Source organism: Felis catus, chromosome C1 (genome assembly GCF_018350175.1).
Source record: "Felis catus isolate Fca126 chromosome C1, F.catus_Fca126_mat1.0, whole genome shotgun sequence".
NCBI classification, from domain to species: Eukaryota; Metazoa; Chordata; class Mammalia; order Carnivora; family Felidae; genus Felis; species Felis catus.
The window spans coordinates 73,925,811-73,943,053 of NC_058375.1; positions in this window are offsets into that span (position 1 = coordinate 73,925,811).

Sequence of the window (17,243 nt, forward strand, 5' to 3'; positions counted from 1 at the left end):
CATTTATTCTTTCATTCGTTCACCCAATACAGACGTGAATGTGGATACCAGACACTCTCCCATGCACTGGGATATTGACCGCCATGGATCTTTCTTCAAATGCATCCTCATTGTATTAGACTCTTAAATCATAATCTAATTTCAGGGTTGGGGAGGATCTTTAAAGGTCATCCACCTAGCTTTCGGTTCTAACTTCTAGAACAGTGGTAGCTACCCGAGAATTAATATAAATGCTGGGTTGTATGTATGAATGCTTCGCCCCGTTTTCAGAAAATTTACCAAAACAGCCGTAAGAGAAAACCACAAATAAGACCTCGTGCTCCCTTTTACATGCTTCCAGCTCCATGGCTCATCACTGTAAGCGAGGAATGAAAGCAGCCTCAAAAGATCAGCTGTCCTTTAGGAAATAAATTGACAGTTAGTTCAGATAAATCTTTTTTATTGATATTAGATACTAGCTACTAGTGCAGCAAGATCTGGGTAAATAAGTTTAAAAAGAATTATCTGTCACATCGAGGGAATTTGAAAAATATTAAAAAGTACCCATTACTTAGCCCACGATGATCTTGAGACACTCATAAGAATAGTATCTATTAGTTCCGGTCATTCCCTTACTGAGTCTGAGAATGGCTGGCTACGTATGGGAGGGTCGCACTGCAGCATAGATGTTCTGAGAGAGGGTTAGTGGCTCTGAAAGAAGTGGGATTGAACGTCCCCGTTGGTTCTGAGGCTCTCACTGAAAAAGCTCACAAAATTTGGCAAGCATCAAAATGTACATTCACCTGACCAGTCTCTGACGATACAGCCACAGTCCTTGATGCTGAGCTGGGAATGAACACTTAAAATAATTCCTTGTTACCATCAACATTTGTAAGAGAAAGAGAAAAAGAGTCTTAGGCGTTTCAAAACGAGACTTAACTAACAAAAATTATTTTGTAGAAATAAATGTTCACTTCTTGACTGAAAACTTGCCGCATTTCACAGTAGCCTAATATGCGTTTAAAGTGATGAAGTCCTTGACAATTGAAAAATGACTAGCGAGTAGGAAAATGCATATTGAAATACTCATCTGTGTGAAGGTCTTGTGTGGAGGGGAGGGCTGGGTATATGACGATCCGGGTTGCCATGTTTGTCTTGCCTTTCAGCACAATTGTATCAATTATTCTGGAGATTATTGTTGAGGAAAAACTCTCAAAGGAAGCGTCCAATGGACTTCATTTCTCTTTTACTTTGTCATGACCCACACAACGAACCTTTTAGTTGCTCTCTTCATTGTGTGGCCTTTTCTTCTCTCTTTTGGCCAAAAGAGCTGGTTTGGAGTGCCACCCCCAGCCCAGTGCTCCCCTTCCACCTGCAGGGGAAGGGGTGATTCCTTTTCCCTACTCCAGTGTCCAGAAAAGAGAAGCTCATTGCTTATGCTGCAATTTTGATAACCTAACTGGCAGAACAGTTATTCAAATTTTAAGCTTCTGAATGCGGCAAGATCAACCTGGCCTATCCACATAAATAATTTTGACACGATAAGTATGCGAGAACGATGATAACCGATAAGTGAAGCAATTACCTTGCTTTTTTGGATTATATTAAATGAAGATTCTGATAGAGTAATGAAAAGAGACAAAGCAGACAAAAAGTCGGCTGCAGAGCTTTTGGGCACTGTGTTATCTCTATTATACCATATTGAAATAGAGAAGCTATCACCAATCATGCATTTCTATGTAACTTCTGGCTTCTACCAGTGAACAATGAATAAATTGTCACAAGACAGTAACTGATAAATTGGGATTGGCAGCGCTTTTTAAAAAGCATAAATAAACTTACCAGTCACCTTTTTCCTTCTCAAAGCAGTCTTTAGGGGACTCCAGGAGAGGGGAATCCACTACATCCTATGCTCCCTTCTGTTCCCTCTCCCTACCCCGGGCCTCTTTCCTGCCGCCGTTCTTTGTCTGATACTCAGTTGTAAGGCATCAGGACCGTGTTCTGATGTTATCACCAAAGTTCACCAACCCGTGGTCCTTTTGACCTGGTATGGGGCTCGACTGTCTGGAACTCACAGCGACATCCAGTCAGCTTACGGAGGTTTTTGGCAAAGCGAGTTTCGCAAACAAGAGTAAGTATAAAATAGAGACGATGAATTCCAGGAGCTTTGGGTTCCAGCAGGATGGAATTCCTTAACAACCCACAAACGCTTTAATGATGGCCCGGTCCTGGATTGGATTGTGCACAAACGATACCCCTTGTTGGAGGAGGTGCCAATAGGCACTTGAACCATTAGAAACCACTTCAAGGGGAGCGGCCTCTGGGTGTGAGTGGATGAAGTTTTCTAATGCAAATCATTCCAGCAGCCTGCAGGTTTAATGATGACTTGTTTATGTTTTCTTTCAAAAATTTTTTCGTGTTTATTTTATTTTTGAGAGAGAGACAGAGACAGAGTGTGAGAGGGGGAAGAACAGAGAGGGCGACAGTATCCGAAGCAGGTCCAGACTCTGAGCTGTCAGCGCAGAGCCTGAGGCGGGGCTCGGACCCATGAACCATGAAATCGTGACCTGAGTGGCTGGACACTCAACCGATGGAGCCACCCAGTGACACGCTACCCACCAAGGTATAGAGGCAGGAGCTTGAATATGGGGGTAGAAGGGCAGGGTTCAAGTCCCAAAGCCACCGCTTACTGGTGGTGTGGCATTGGGCAAGTCGGTGTTACTTCAAGCATCTCATCTGTGACACGGGAGTCTTAGGATTTAAAAGAGTGCATGTTATTGAAAGTGTTTTGTAAATACTAGGCCCAGTCCAAAGGTTAGAAATGACTTGCCTGGTGGATACCTTCAAGTTCTGAAAAAGGACCAGGCCCGGTGCTGTCATGGGCTTTATCAAGGCCAATGGCTTAAAATGGCAGGGTCTGCTGACTTAGTTTCACTAAACAAAGAGTGTGGGAATAAGCATCATTAGTCTCCTGCTCCTGCAAGTGGGATCATTTATTACCTCTCTCGTTAAAAATGCAAAAGCAAACCATTCACATGGCCGCTTTTCAAAATGAAAGAACCAATAAAGTTATTAAAAGCAAATCACATTTGATTAAATTATTATCATTACGGTGTTTAAAATAACATTTGTTCTGTTTATCAAGCCCCAGTCTTACTGCACCAGTAAAGAATTTGCCTTTAAAGACCAAAAACACAAGAAAATGGAAAGGAAGCCCAGTGCCTGCACCAAAGACTGGATCCTCGGATCATTTTTCACGAGTTCTTTACAACAATCCTGCACTGCTAGAGCTCAACCCTGCAGACCAGTCGTACAAGTTAACGACAGTGGGGTTGAGAGAATCAAAGAGTGGGGGGGGAGAGATGGCAGAAGGAGAAAGGAAACGTTGACATTGCTAACCCCAAAGCAAGGTCTGCTTTTACATTTGCTTGGCAGTTTTCATTTTAATGACACATTTAGCCAGCTGACTTCGCATAACTGTTTGTTACTCATCCTGGTCTTCTTAAATGTATAATTTCTTCCTTACAATAAAAGAAGATGGGTTGTGGGCGTTACTTGGAATAAAGGCAAAGAATATTTGTCAATTTGTACGTGGTCAACCAACCTTATCCCTAAAGTTTAGAAATCAGCAATTATAAGGTATGTTGCAGGGAGCTTTACCCTAACTGCAGAGACAGGGATTAATCAGATACGGACCGGGCACATGCCTTGTAGCACAGTGCTAGATGATGACTGGTCAAGAGTGGCACCCAGCAACTCTAAAATTACTCCCCTTTCCCACACCATTCTGGCCATGAGAGCGCCCCCTGTGCCTCTTTCAGAACTCCCTACTACCCCCAAAACTACAAGCTAATGACTGGCACACCTGGGACCTCCATACACCCATTCTGACTGATCAGTACCTATCTTTTACTAGTTGTTAAGTATTTGAATGTCATAGATACCTATTTAGTATTACAAAGTTAAGTAGAAAGAATCGAGAGCTATATTCAGCCCGAAGTAATGAACTTATGTCTATAATCCTTAAAAGAAATCAAGATAAGGCTAATAGAATTTGAGCAAACTTAGGGACATATAATACTTTTAATCTATGTATTGTATTAATCTTTTATAGGTTACTCTGGGTACACTTGATAAGGATACATGAGCTTTCCACTTCGGATGGGTATGAAACACATGGAGAAAACCCAAGTCCTAGAATTTTGGCACTCACTGACAAAGGTTTTTGCACGAGTCAGACACCTTTGCAAACCTCTTATGGTATTATGCCTTTGACAACTAACCTTACATAACATGGGGTAGATCGAAAAGAGCAGAGCTTGACCCAGCCCACGCCATTTCTAAGAACACTGACATATTTACAAGACCTGCAAAAGCTATGCCAGGTCCGTTCATGTCCCAGGACCAAAATATGGTTTCCATAAAACCTAAGAAAGTATTCCAAGATGGTCTGGGATTCCAACTGGTAATCCATTACTTATGGATTGTATCCTTTTTGAGCACTTTGCTTTGGAAGGGAAATAAAAACCAGGGCTTCTGATGGGGCAGTGACAAGGGGTCTGGCCACTATTGAATGAGTGCACCTTGAGGCTTGAGCTCATGTGCTGGGGCAGCCCAGCATTGGCCACTGGCTCACATCCTCTCTGAGTCCACCAATAGTGGTTTCATCACATGAAAAGTAGTAGTTGTGGTGATGTTTGTGTGAGTAGGGCCCAAGGGGTTACAGGACGTAGACATACCCTCTCTCAAACAAAGGAGAGTATAAGCACAGGCATATTCTCTCTTCCATCCCCTTGAGGGTTCATGTTCCTTATCCCTAGTGTCCAGCACACACTAGACATTTAGCAAATATTCATAGAAAAAAAATAAATATTCACAGAGATGAAGTGTTAAGTTCTTTTCTCATACCTCATCCTGGTTCTTCTCTCTGGAATGATTTTCTTTTCATTCACTTTGTGCCAACTCCTTCTCATTCTTCATTTATTTATTCATCAAATATTTACTGAGTGCTTACTGTAAGCCGGGAACCATGTCAGGCACCGGGATCCAGCCCCAAACAAGACTTGGCTCAAAGGTCACCGCCTCTGAGAAGCATTCCCCAAGTCTCTGGAGCAGGAGCTGCCTCACGTCTTGGTTCCTTATTATCTCTGCTGTTATTTATTACATTGCATTTTAATTAGCTGTGTCTAGTTCCTTCCCCACTCTAAAGTGATTTTCTTGAAGGTGATGATTGGATCTTGATTATCACTGTATTCTCAGAGCCAGTAAAACATTATTTGTGACTGCAGTAGATTAATGGAAAAAATGAGCGATCTTTCACCTTTTCCTATGGCTACGGCCTTTGCCATATGACCTCGTAACTCCTTCCATCAAGAGGCCAATCCTATTTCCCAATTCCTGGAACCTGGGTTGACCTTGCTCTGGCCAACAGAACATGGCAGAAGCGATGCCACTTCTAAGCTTATATATGAGGAAAGAATAAGCCTCATCTAGCCTAGTAGATGATGGGAGGCCCATAGCTTGATCGCCTTTGTCTTCCCAGCTAAGTGTCAAATGTCACACACGTGAGCAAGGCTATCGTACATGAGCAGCCCTCCACCAATTCACCAGCTGAACACAAACATATGAACATGTTGCTAAGGTAAGCTGAGCTTGACCCAGATCGGCCAACTGTCCAGCTGACCCACCAACTCATAAAAACTAATAAATATTTATTGACTGAAGCCACTGAGTTTTGGTGTGACTTGTTACACAGCATTGGCTAACTGATACAATGACATTAATTTTTTCCCCCCTTTTCCACTTAAATAACCACAACAAAAGATTGTATATACTCTTGACCAGAAAGTTTAGCATTTTGTTTGGGGAAAAGCAGTCAGTTCCTTATCTTTCTGATGTTAGGTAAAGGGCTGCTGGCATGAACACCCGAATGTCAGAGCTGGAATAACCTAGTGGTCATCTTACTTATACCTCTAATTTTTTTTTTAATTTTTTAAAAAATGTTCAATTATTTTGGAGAGAGAGAGTACGAGCAGAGGAAGCGCATAGAGAGAGAGAGAGACAGAGGATCTGAAGGGGGCCTCTGCTGTGACGGCAGAGTGTGGGGCCTGATGTGGGGCTCAGACTCACAAAATGCGAGATCACGACCTGAGCCAAAGTTGGACGCTCAACCGACTCAGCCACCCAGGTGTCCTATATACCTCTAAATTTCTTAAAAAGGAAAGTGAGCCAAGAAAAGTGGTGTAACAGCTGCTTACCACGTACAGATTCAACCATAGTCTATTTTGGCATGGGACTGGAAGAGAACTGTGGGCCTCCACATCTACAGCACTTTCTCACCTCCCAACCAAGCTCTGATAACTGGGGCCTTTCATTTATCTTCTTTTTTTCAAAAGGTACAGTTGGCGTGAAATGTTCATAAACATAGTTAAACTTAATGAGGAACACTATAAGCATCCAAGAATGAGGTTATCTAATGGCTTCAATTACTAAAGAAATGCAGCATTTCTTCTGCCCCGTTGATAATGTTTTGGACCCTCACTGCAGGCTAACCTGAGGCCAAGAGTTCCCCAACAGACAGCTGTGTATTCATGCATGCCCCCCCAGCTGGGAGCTTATAAGTCTTACAAAACACCACTTTCTCAACTGGCCACGTGGTTAGTAAACTCTGACTCAGAGGATATGATCACTGCTGAGGTTTGTTTGCTAGAATTTCATTTGCTGCTGATCGTGTGGTTCTTGGAGGATCATAATCAAACAGCGTGCAGGCCCAGGATCTCTTCAAGTGACATTATTTTCCAGCAAGAAAATGAACAACTTCATGTGAAAAATATATTCTAGAGCCTAACACTTTTGTGTTTGGCTTAATAGAATATAATGTAAGACTTCTTTGCTGAGTAGGCAAAGGAATCGTGGATTGGAGATAGGAAGGAAAGAGCTGAGGCTTGTGGTTGAGGCCTCTGGGTGTTGGTATAGTATTGTCCCAATGAACGTCAATAGCTGAGAAACTGATACATACCCCTGGTCTAAATATATAATAAACAACAGCCCTGAAGACAAAGTATTTGGTATCGATCTTCTCTTAGTCAGAAATCAAACTGAACCTTATCTCATGACAAAGTAAAATTAACTCTTTTGTTAATTACTGTAATTATCTTCCCCACATTTATTTTGACAAGAGTGTCAAAGGTGGAAAACTATCTCCTTAAATTGCCTCTTGCCTATTATGAATTACAAATTCATACAATTTTGATAGATCATTTTATTCTCTCCTTTACACTTGCTTTGGGCCTTTTGCAACACATGATTTTTTTTTTTTTTTCTTTTCACAGAAATGCCTTGGTGACTTAAAAAAAGACATGAGAAGAAAGGTCAGATCCAAAGTATAAACTATTTGGAGAGACACCAGATCTTAGAACTACCATCAATCACAGGGATTCTCATCTTTCCTCTCATTTTCCCTCTAAGGATGTCCCAGAATTCTATGTTATAAGCAGAAATTAAGAGGTCAATGTGATTGGTTCAGGGGTTGTCAGTCCAGGATTACCTCAGGTGTGACTTTTGGCTTACGGCCTAGTTTTTCTTCCATGTTGTATTACAGTAGAGATCAATCCTTAAGGAGGTGGAAGAAAATTCTCAGGTCACCATGAGCAATCAAGTTCTGGAATAATGGTCGTTGCTTGGTTGTCTGCGCAAATCCCCATCGGTTGCCACTGAGACCTCGAACTTCCCTGACCTGACCACAGTTACTCTCTTGGGCTTTACAAACCATCCTTTGTCTTCCTCTTCTGGCTCCTTCGGAAGCCAAATGAGCTTGGATAGGAGAATGAACTCTGTCGGGATCAAAGGGAACCTATTATTTGCTAATTTAAACACTTCGTTGTCTGGAAAGACATAACTTCTCCCGAGAGTTGGCTGTTGGCAGAATTTTCCCAAAGCACAAATTCTTCACTAAAAATGTTAATCCTGCAAAATGGCCTTGTTCCACCCAACTTGTGAAGCAGATGGGGTAAAGGTCAATGTCAAGCTTTACTGCTATTTTATTATGGTCCTCAGAAAACAATGAAATTCATTCATTCATGCATTCATTAATCAGTTATTAGGCATCAGCTATGTGCCAGGTAAGTATTAGGGGGGCCCATTTTTTCCTTCCAATGCTCACAGACCAGTAGGAGAGGCAGGCACATAGAAGGTTGTAAAACACTCATAGGGACATTTTTTTCAACTCCTATATTGAGTCCCTCTTAGTAAAACTAATTTCTGTGTCTTACTTGGTATTCACAGGAAAATCACAATACTTTACTTTGGAATCTGTAGATTGGAGAGAATGCTAATAAAAAGGCAAAGAGTTTATCTAGAGGCAGGCACAATAGAACATAGAAAACTTACCTCGTCAATATTTGAGAGTGGAGTGGGAGGAATAGGGAAGGCATGCAGGAAAAGGTGGGTCCTGGGATAAATCTTTTCTTTCTTAAGTTTGTTTATTTACTTTGAGACAGAGAGAGAAAGAGCACAGGGGGAGGGAAAGGGAGATGGAGAGAGAGCGCTAACAGTGCAAAGCCAGATACGGGGTTCAAACTCACAAACCGTGAGATCATGACCTGAGCTGGAAACAGGAGTCAGATGCTTCATGGACTGAACCACCAGGTGCCCCCTTGGGACAAATCTTAATATAAATGTAAATTCATTTTAAGGCAGTTTCACAACATAGAGAATATTGGAGAGGAACCCACTCTGTATCTTCCCCATGGGACCTCTGCTCTTAACTGAGCAACTGTCCACTAGAGCATTCTTAAGAACTGAAAAGCCTTTTGGAGTTGCCCATTTTATACTCTGGCAAGCCATCAGCGAAGTTTCTGTGCATAGATCAACTTTTTCATGCTAGCAAGTCAATTAACTAGCCTGGCCTACCCAACTGGGGTGTAATGTGGTTGGCACTGTGTTTTGTGGTTAATGTTCATGTACGTTATTATTACTGATATTATCTGTTCTAGATGCTGTAGTGAAAAACTTTTTTTGTTCCCTCCCTAGTGGCTCTAGGAAAAGGAAAGCTTTACAAACAAATAAATAAACCTAAAATTTCCTAACACAGAGAAAGCATGGAAAGGCCTGTTCCTTGATAAACACATTGACATTTTCATTTGGAAGGTTCTTGTTTTCTAACGAATGACTTTCCTATTGTCCCCAAGTAGTTCTATAATACTTTACAACAGAACACAAAAGATTGAAAAGATAGGTAATTTTCTCAGTTAAATTGAGACTTGAAAATTTCCTTGGACTTTTTAGTGATTTTTCTTGCACATTTTGCACATTTTACACATTTTCAATTTAATACACTCACGAAGGCAGTTCTGGCTTATCTATGAGTAACTAGGCACTACCTTGGCTCAGACATTCCTAAATCCATCTATTTTAAGAATTTTAAAATACCTCTTATCATTTCAGAATTCAGATTCAAAGTCAGGGAAAGGAAGAGAGATATTTGTTCTTGGCCTCAGTCCCATTCTGAACAATATGAGGTTGATATGGTAGCTTGGAGAATGAATTTGGGATGTGTATAGATTTTATTTTAAAACTACTTACATTTCCTCTTTCATGAACAGGCAAATGGTGGTTTTTGCAAGTGTCTTCCCCAACTAAGAACACATCTTTTGTGAAAGGAACATTCTCTTAGTTCTCACTGGGTCTTTAATAAAAATAAAACCGTATCTTATTTTTTGTGGGAAGATTAAGATACTTTCCTTAGAAAACCTCTTGTATAGAGAGAAAGTCCATAAAAAGCCTGAGATCATCTGTCTCACGAATTCTTGGAAGTGTAGGTACTTAGACTGGAAAGGTGAAAGAATCAAGCCCTATTTCCAGTTCATAACTAAAATGAGCTGGGCAAACTGAGGCCTCCAGGCTTCTTCAGCCCTGTGAAAAATCTCACAGGAATTCTTTAGGCCATCAATTTTTCTTTGTGTTTGGAGTCTTGCTATTTCTAGAAGTGACTAAAATGACTCCTTAGTGAGATTATAAAGACCACACAGACTCTCCTTCTTAAATTTTTTTTTTTTTGATGTTTATTTATGTTTGAGAGAGAGAGAGAGAGGGACAAAGTGTGAGGGGGGGAAGTGCAGAGAAAGAGGGAGACACAGAATCCAAAGCAGGCTCCAGGCTCCAAGCTGTCAGCACAGAGCCTGACACAGGGCTCGAACTCATGGACAGCGATATCATGACCCGAGCCAAAGTCGGACACTCAACTGACTGAGCCACCCAGATGCCCCGGACTCTACTTCTGAGACGACACTGTTCCATCATCAATGCCCTCATCCTCTTCTGCACAGAACGATATAGCATAAGATACAGCTCATGTGGCATCTCTTCTCTTCCTTCCGAATATCCTGGGATAGTAAAAGCTCAAAGTTAGTGTTACCTGGGAAATATCGACAAGTTTTTCTCCTCTCAAGTCTCCCCTTGTCAGTCCTGTGGCTGTGTCTTGTTGGCTCCTACAGAGTCTGGGGACCACTCTTTCTGGTGACCTGCACGTGCTCACATCCTAATAATTTCTTTCGCTTCCCAGCTCTTCTATTTCATTATGGCTCTTCCTCCGCGGGCTCTTGTTTTCAATCGAGTTTTCCTTCAGTGAGACGTGAGAAACGATCCTTTCGTTTTCTTTGCTGTTTGTACTTCTCTTCACCATTACCATGGGACCATTTCAAACTATCATTTTTAAAGGTCACTTGTTTTGTTCTACATGCAGTTGAGCCAGACAATGGGTTAATGACACCCGAACAAGCCATATTAAAATTACGTGCTGTATGATCATCAACAACTATTGAGTAAAAGGAGAAGAAAGTAAACACGCTCCCTTCCAAGAAACCAACACTGAAGATATTAGTTGAAATGTTAAAGTATATTAGCCAATTACATAAAATCCTTTTATATTGCCTTGCTTCATTTCAAACATGGCATGGGCTATTTTGTCTGTGAACTCAAGTGGAACAAAAAGCTACAGAATGCAATTTGTGTCAGGAGCTGGACTACAGAAGGACAACTAATTCTAATTAGTACGAATTCCCCATAGGCCAGAGGGAGGCCAAGTGCAGGAACCAACTGCCTAATGCTCTTTCTATCTTGCAACAGGTGGGCCAAGGCCTTCTAAAGGTTGTCATGGCAATAGCTAATGGTAGACCTTTAGCTGGACACCAGTAATTAATTGCGGGCATGTCTAGCCTTTGAATGTGATATCTTTTAATACATTTCTGAACGAAAAGAAGATTGGCTCTTCTAATTGGTTAAAATTAAAACAGCGGAAGGCTTTGCCAAGAAGTACTGTGATACAGTGCAAGTCTGATCTCAGCTTCTCAAACTTAGATTCTTTGCCTATCGCTACACGAAGGAGTAAAGAGAAAGGTATTTACCACTGATAACACGAATATTCAGTTGAATGTGGGCTCAAGAGCAAAATATTCATGCAATAACACTGCTCAGCCATGCTTAAGGCCTTTATAAGACACACCTTCAAAATTCTGAGATTATCAGAAATGTGGATCTGATTTCCCCGAGTGTTTATAGCCTGCAGGGCAGCTATCACTTAGTAACGATCTCCTATGATGGCCTTATGCTTGAAGGGTGGCCTCTGAGTACCGCTAGGTATGCGGATGTAGCCAAGAACTGGGAAGTGCTGGAACCTCTGGGGGGTGGGGGGGGGGGTTAGGGGACTTCAGGAGATGGCTGCACCCGGTGCCCTACAGGAGTCCCCTGGATGCCCAGCTGCAGACCCTGGTTAGTAAGCAACCCTAAAAATTAGGCAATGGTGGCCTATTGGAGAAACAGGCATGGCCCAGTCTTAACAAAGTGCCTGCAGATAGAGTGAGAGAAAATATTCTCTTCCTTTTGGGTTTGGAATTGTGCAGTTGCATATTCTGAAATTTCAAAATAAAAAGACGAATCAGGACAGAAATAGTAGCTAGACATGGATTGAGTCTTCCTGTATGTCAGACATTGTGTTAAGTACTTTGTGTGTATTTGATTCTCCTGGCAACATGAGGAAATATGTTTTATTATGATTCTAGTTTTAAGGATTGGGAAACTGAGGCATAGCAAGGTTGACTTGTTTCTTGTCTCCCAGATGGGAAGGGACCGAGTCAGGATTTGGATCCAAGCTTTACCCCAAGGCTTGAGCTGTTCACGGAACAGAACGCCATTGAAACAGTGAGTTGAGTTGTGTTTATTTATTGTAGAAGGCAACCAATCCCCTTTTTAAACGATTCAATCCAAAACCCATTATGCAATCTTTGAACTCTTGAGTTCTGAGCCCTGAATGAAAATTTCTGAACTTTGACCCCATTTATTGAAATGAATTTTTTCAAGGGACCTTCTATTAGATGCTTATATTTGTGATTACAGGTCCATTCATTCTTTTTTCCTTTCTGTTGGACAAAATGGGAAATGCACCTATTCTTTTCCCTTGTTCTATTGGCAAAACAAACAAACAAACAAACAAATAAATAAGGAAGGGTCTGTCCCCCTTCTCACTGTATCAGCCAGAAACACATTTGAGATTTTCCAGCTACTTCTCTTTTATGTCTGATGTTTAAAAAAAAAAAATAGTGTTTTAGTGAAACAAACAGATTCAATCCATTTTAAGAAATGGATGTTTTAAAAATATGAGGTTCTAAGGAAAATTATGCTGAATTATATATTTATGAGGATTAACTTGTTTTCATGAATAGTGCAGCTTTTCCTGGGTGAACAATTTCCTTTTGGCTTCATTGGATGAGTAAAATACACATAAGAGTGTTTTGTTTTGTTTTGTTTTCAGAGATCTTAGTTCTTTAGGTGAACACTTGCGTTTGAAATATTTATCCTTGCTGCTCTCCAAGTGTGCCTGAGAACTGTACGAGGAAAAGGAAAACTAAGGCATCTTCAGGAGTTCAGTTCCTTGGAAAAAAAGTCTTAGTACAGTTCTTTGACCATCTTACCGTGATATGTTACGTGGGCAAAAGACTCCCACACTGTGTTATGACACGTCCCCGGTGTTGAGGTCTGTATGCGCCGATACATCTCACCTTTACCTACGCATGTTCAAACAGAACGGTTTCTTAATTCATTGTAACAGATGGAAAATTTCTGGACTGTGGACCACAAAAAGAGGAAGATTGCAGAGAGTGTTATTGCCTTAATAGTGTTTCTTTATCAGGGCCTACTGCTCGGTAAATAAGGCAGGCACCGGATTCCTCATGGATTTACTTGTACTAAACAATTGGACTGAAAATGCTCCAGAGAGGTATGCCCTGCCCCCGGCCCCCCACACCATTCTGTTACTTGAATCATTTTATTAATAACATGCTTTTTAACATGACCTCCCAAGATTTTTGACTCTTATTGCTTGGGTGGCACTAGAGGCTAAAAGGAGGCTCCTTTTAATAACACATTTGCATAAGTTGATCTGAAAGATCCCCATGTGAGTACATGACTCCAGGGTTGGCCTGTCATCTCAGAAAAGCCTGAGGTACTCGTCCCAAAGAGATCAAAACTCAAGAATTAACTAGTCTTCATAAAACGAGAACATCTCTAGGAGCAGTAAAACAAATGATTATCATTTCTTTTTGGCGTTGGACTATGCCAAGCTAGAGAAAAACAGAGCTTTCAAACGTTGACAATCTGGTATATTGAAGTATGACCATTATTTTTTATTTTCCACATTTTTGGTCCAAAGACAGTTCTGAGTAATTGATTCCCATAATGAGCTATGGTTCGTTAGTCAATTTAATTTATAATTGAATTGGATGGATGTAACTCTGTGTAAAATTGTCTCTGAAGAATCTGTTTTGTTCGTCTGTTCAACTTCTGACAGGGATGGAAGAAAATCTAAATTATTCCCTCCTGCAAGGGGGAAAAATTCAGAGTCTCAGCCTCCCTGGTGAAATTAAGAGAAAAAAAATATTTTTAATAGTTGCCATGCAAAAATATTATGGCTTTACTAAAATTTATACAAGCATGTCAATTAACACATTCATGGCAAGGTTGGTGGATTCAGGCGTCAGCGTAATGCCTGAGGCAAAGGCCCTTCCTGAGCACCCGAGAAGGGTTTCTCATTATTAGAATAAACACCAGGTCTCTCTGCATTTATTTTTATCAGTTATTGACAAAGATGGTCGTATCGCTACATAAATATGCCCGGAAAACAATAGCTCTAATTCTCCAGGTGTTTAGACAATCATCACAACTTCTATTTTCCATACATTTCCGATAATGGTGTAATTTGGGGAACAATTATTAAAATAACCGTGTGGAGTTTTTTTCCTCAAGTTTGGAAAGACTGTCAGGAAAATTTTTAACTTTGATTGTTAACAACAGGCTTTCATTTTTGTTCAAAGATTTTTCTCTTATTCCCCAAGCCCTTCACATTTAAAACTTTTACAACCATCTTAGCACACACTCAAAACAAAGCCATAATTATGTAAAAAGAAATGTTTTACAGTTAATGCCATCTAAGACACTCACCAAGTGCCAAAATGCATAGGATTTTGGTAAAAGGCAATCTGTTCTTTGAGGATAATGCATGCAAACCACTCTTGTGCAAAACCTGAGGCAGGAATAGTATACCGCCTTAGATCACACCTATGGAGCTGACTTTGATGCTATGCCCAGAAGTGGGTTACAGGCTGGGATTTGAATGAAGTTTAATCATTTTTAGAAGCGAAGGGCCTTTAGGGTACTCTTGTTCCATAAGACTTATTATATCTCAGACAGACTAAGGCATAGGCTGTATTCTTCCTTGTTAACAATAGTAATACAGTAATGATCTCTAATGATGGACCGTTGTATGAAACAGACTGACCGGGATGAAAACAGCTGTCATTTCACATCGTCAAGCCTCGTCCTTCTGTGGACAAAGAGATCATGAATTCGCATCCCGTAATCTGACGGAGAAGGCATTATATCGCTGTATGTCCACTGCCATTTGTGGGGGCTTTAATCTAATCCCTTGCAAATGTTAAAAATATATATTTCAGTTAGGTACAATGATATGAATAAATAAGGTCGAATTAACGTGGGTCAGGATATAAAGTTCAAATGTTACAGTTCCCAAGAGACGTGTTCGCCTGACTGTTCCCCCTTTCCCTGACCTTCGTAGGGTTTTAACCGGTTTCTGTAGTTTTAAATTTCTGACATGGACAAAAAAGATATTTCATTTGGAAAAATACCTGCCCAAATGAGCCAGGCTTGACGTCAGCCCCCTGATTCTAAACAAAGCAGGAATTAACTTTGCCAGACGAACAAAATCACCAGAGATCGCTTAAATTCATAATTGTTACATTCCTCCTGAAGAACTTTTCAGTGGGACTCATCTTTTATGTAAGTCAGCTACGGAAAATGGATTGAAAGTTGAATCTAACAAAATATTCAAACCCGCATCAATCATTCATACATAATGCACAGTTCAATGAGGGCTGACTCCAGGGCCCAGATAAGCAGTGTCACAGTAAGTTATGTTCTGTGGCAGCAAAATCAGTTGTGATCAATCACCTAGTAACCAGCATAAGTTACATTTTTACTTTAGTCCTTAAACTCTTTTGAGAGTACTTGGGAAAGTATTGTTTTTATCTAAAGTAGCAGATCGATACCGGGGATCAATAAGGCCTCATTTCCAACTAACAGGGACAATGGTGAGTGAATTCCTTTAAACATTTTCATAGCAGCGAATGTTGGGTTGAAGGGGAGATCATTAATATGTCAAATTTTAAACGGGATCTTAAAAATCTCCTCCAGGACCTCTCTCAAAGAATGCCCTCGTTTCTTCAAGACAACTGTTCCATTTCTAGGATTTCCAGTAAAATCATCAAAACCGTGTATATTGGTAGGTCCTGCAGTTTCAATCTACCTCCAGTAAAGTCTGCATGATTAGGTATTGAAAATTTGGGGCGCTGTGAAATTTTATAATGCATTTTGTGTGATGGGGTGAAAGCCCTTGCAACGGCACTGATGAACATCAAAAGCGGCAAATAGGGGGTTGGGGTTGTGCGCCCCCGCTTACTTTCAGACATGAGACCGCAGAAGGAAGCCTGCTTCCCACTCTTGAGAGCCCAAGGAAGAAGGAAGAGTTGGACACTGTCGACATGAGTCAGTTTTTTCACAGTGTATACGTTCTCTCTTTTAACCAGTTCCTTGAGGGCAGGGACTATGGCTTATATTTCATTGTATTCAGGTGTTGCTGGTGTATTTTTTACACTGACAAAGATATTAAGGGAATATCCAACGGTGGTATTTCTCCAGCGCCTTACGGTTTTGACTTAAAAGCCACAGCTGGCCCTTGATTCAGTGGCTTGACTTCCACAACAGTAGAGGGTCGACCTGGATGAGAGATATATGGAAACTGGGTAGTTATCACAGGATCGGATGGACCATAAAGTGGGCTTTAAAAAAGTAGCAGGCTCTGGGCTTTGAGAGAGCGGAGGGAGAGGGAGTGGAAGGTGGAATGGGCCGGCAGGAAGGGACTTGCTCCTCCCTGGACTGATGTTCTTCAAGCTTTTTTTATTGGACATCCCTCAATTAAAAAAAAAAAAAAAGTCCTTTGAGCACACATCCATACGTGTTTGTCTATAAATTATATACATATGATAGTATCATCAGTTAATATCTCAGGCACAACACCTGGAGCAAAATTTATCATTTGTGACAATGAAGGTAGCCGACTTAATTTTTTTTTATTATTTTTGGTTCACTTGTCATATAAAATTATATTGTCCTTATTTCAGTGAGTAATGTGGCTGTTGATGAGCTCACGCTTGGAAGGGTGTACGTCTGTGGCAGCTCCTGCTTGTACGAGCGGTATCCTGTCTGAGCTGTATTTTTTGCAATCCGTATTAAGTTCGATTTGTACCCTTGCAGCAATTTTAAAACTTAGGTGACTACTTTGTGAGGTTCATGTGACTAAAGTTAGCTAACAGACTCCATAAATCCATTTGATCAGTGCGTGTAACCCCCCAGTAATTGCATGTTGTGTATGCTGTCACTCCCGGCCCTCGGCATCCAGGGCTCTCACCGCACTGCTCAAAGCTGTCTGACATGCAATACAAATCAGGGTGGGCATGAGTGTCAATTCATATAGTAAATACTTACAAAGCTTACTTTTTTAGTGTTTATTTCTTTTTGAGAGGGGGAGGGGCAGAGAGAGAGGGGGACAGAGGATCTGAGGTGAGCTCTGCGCTGACAGCAGAGAGCCAGAGGAGGGGCACAAACTCACAAGATCATGACCTGAGCCGGAGTCGGACAGT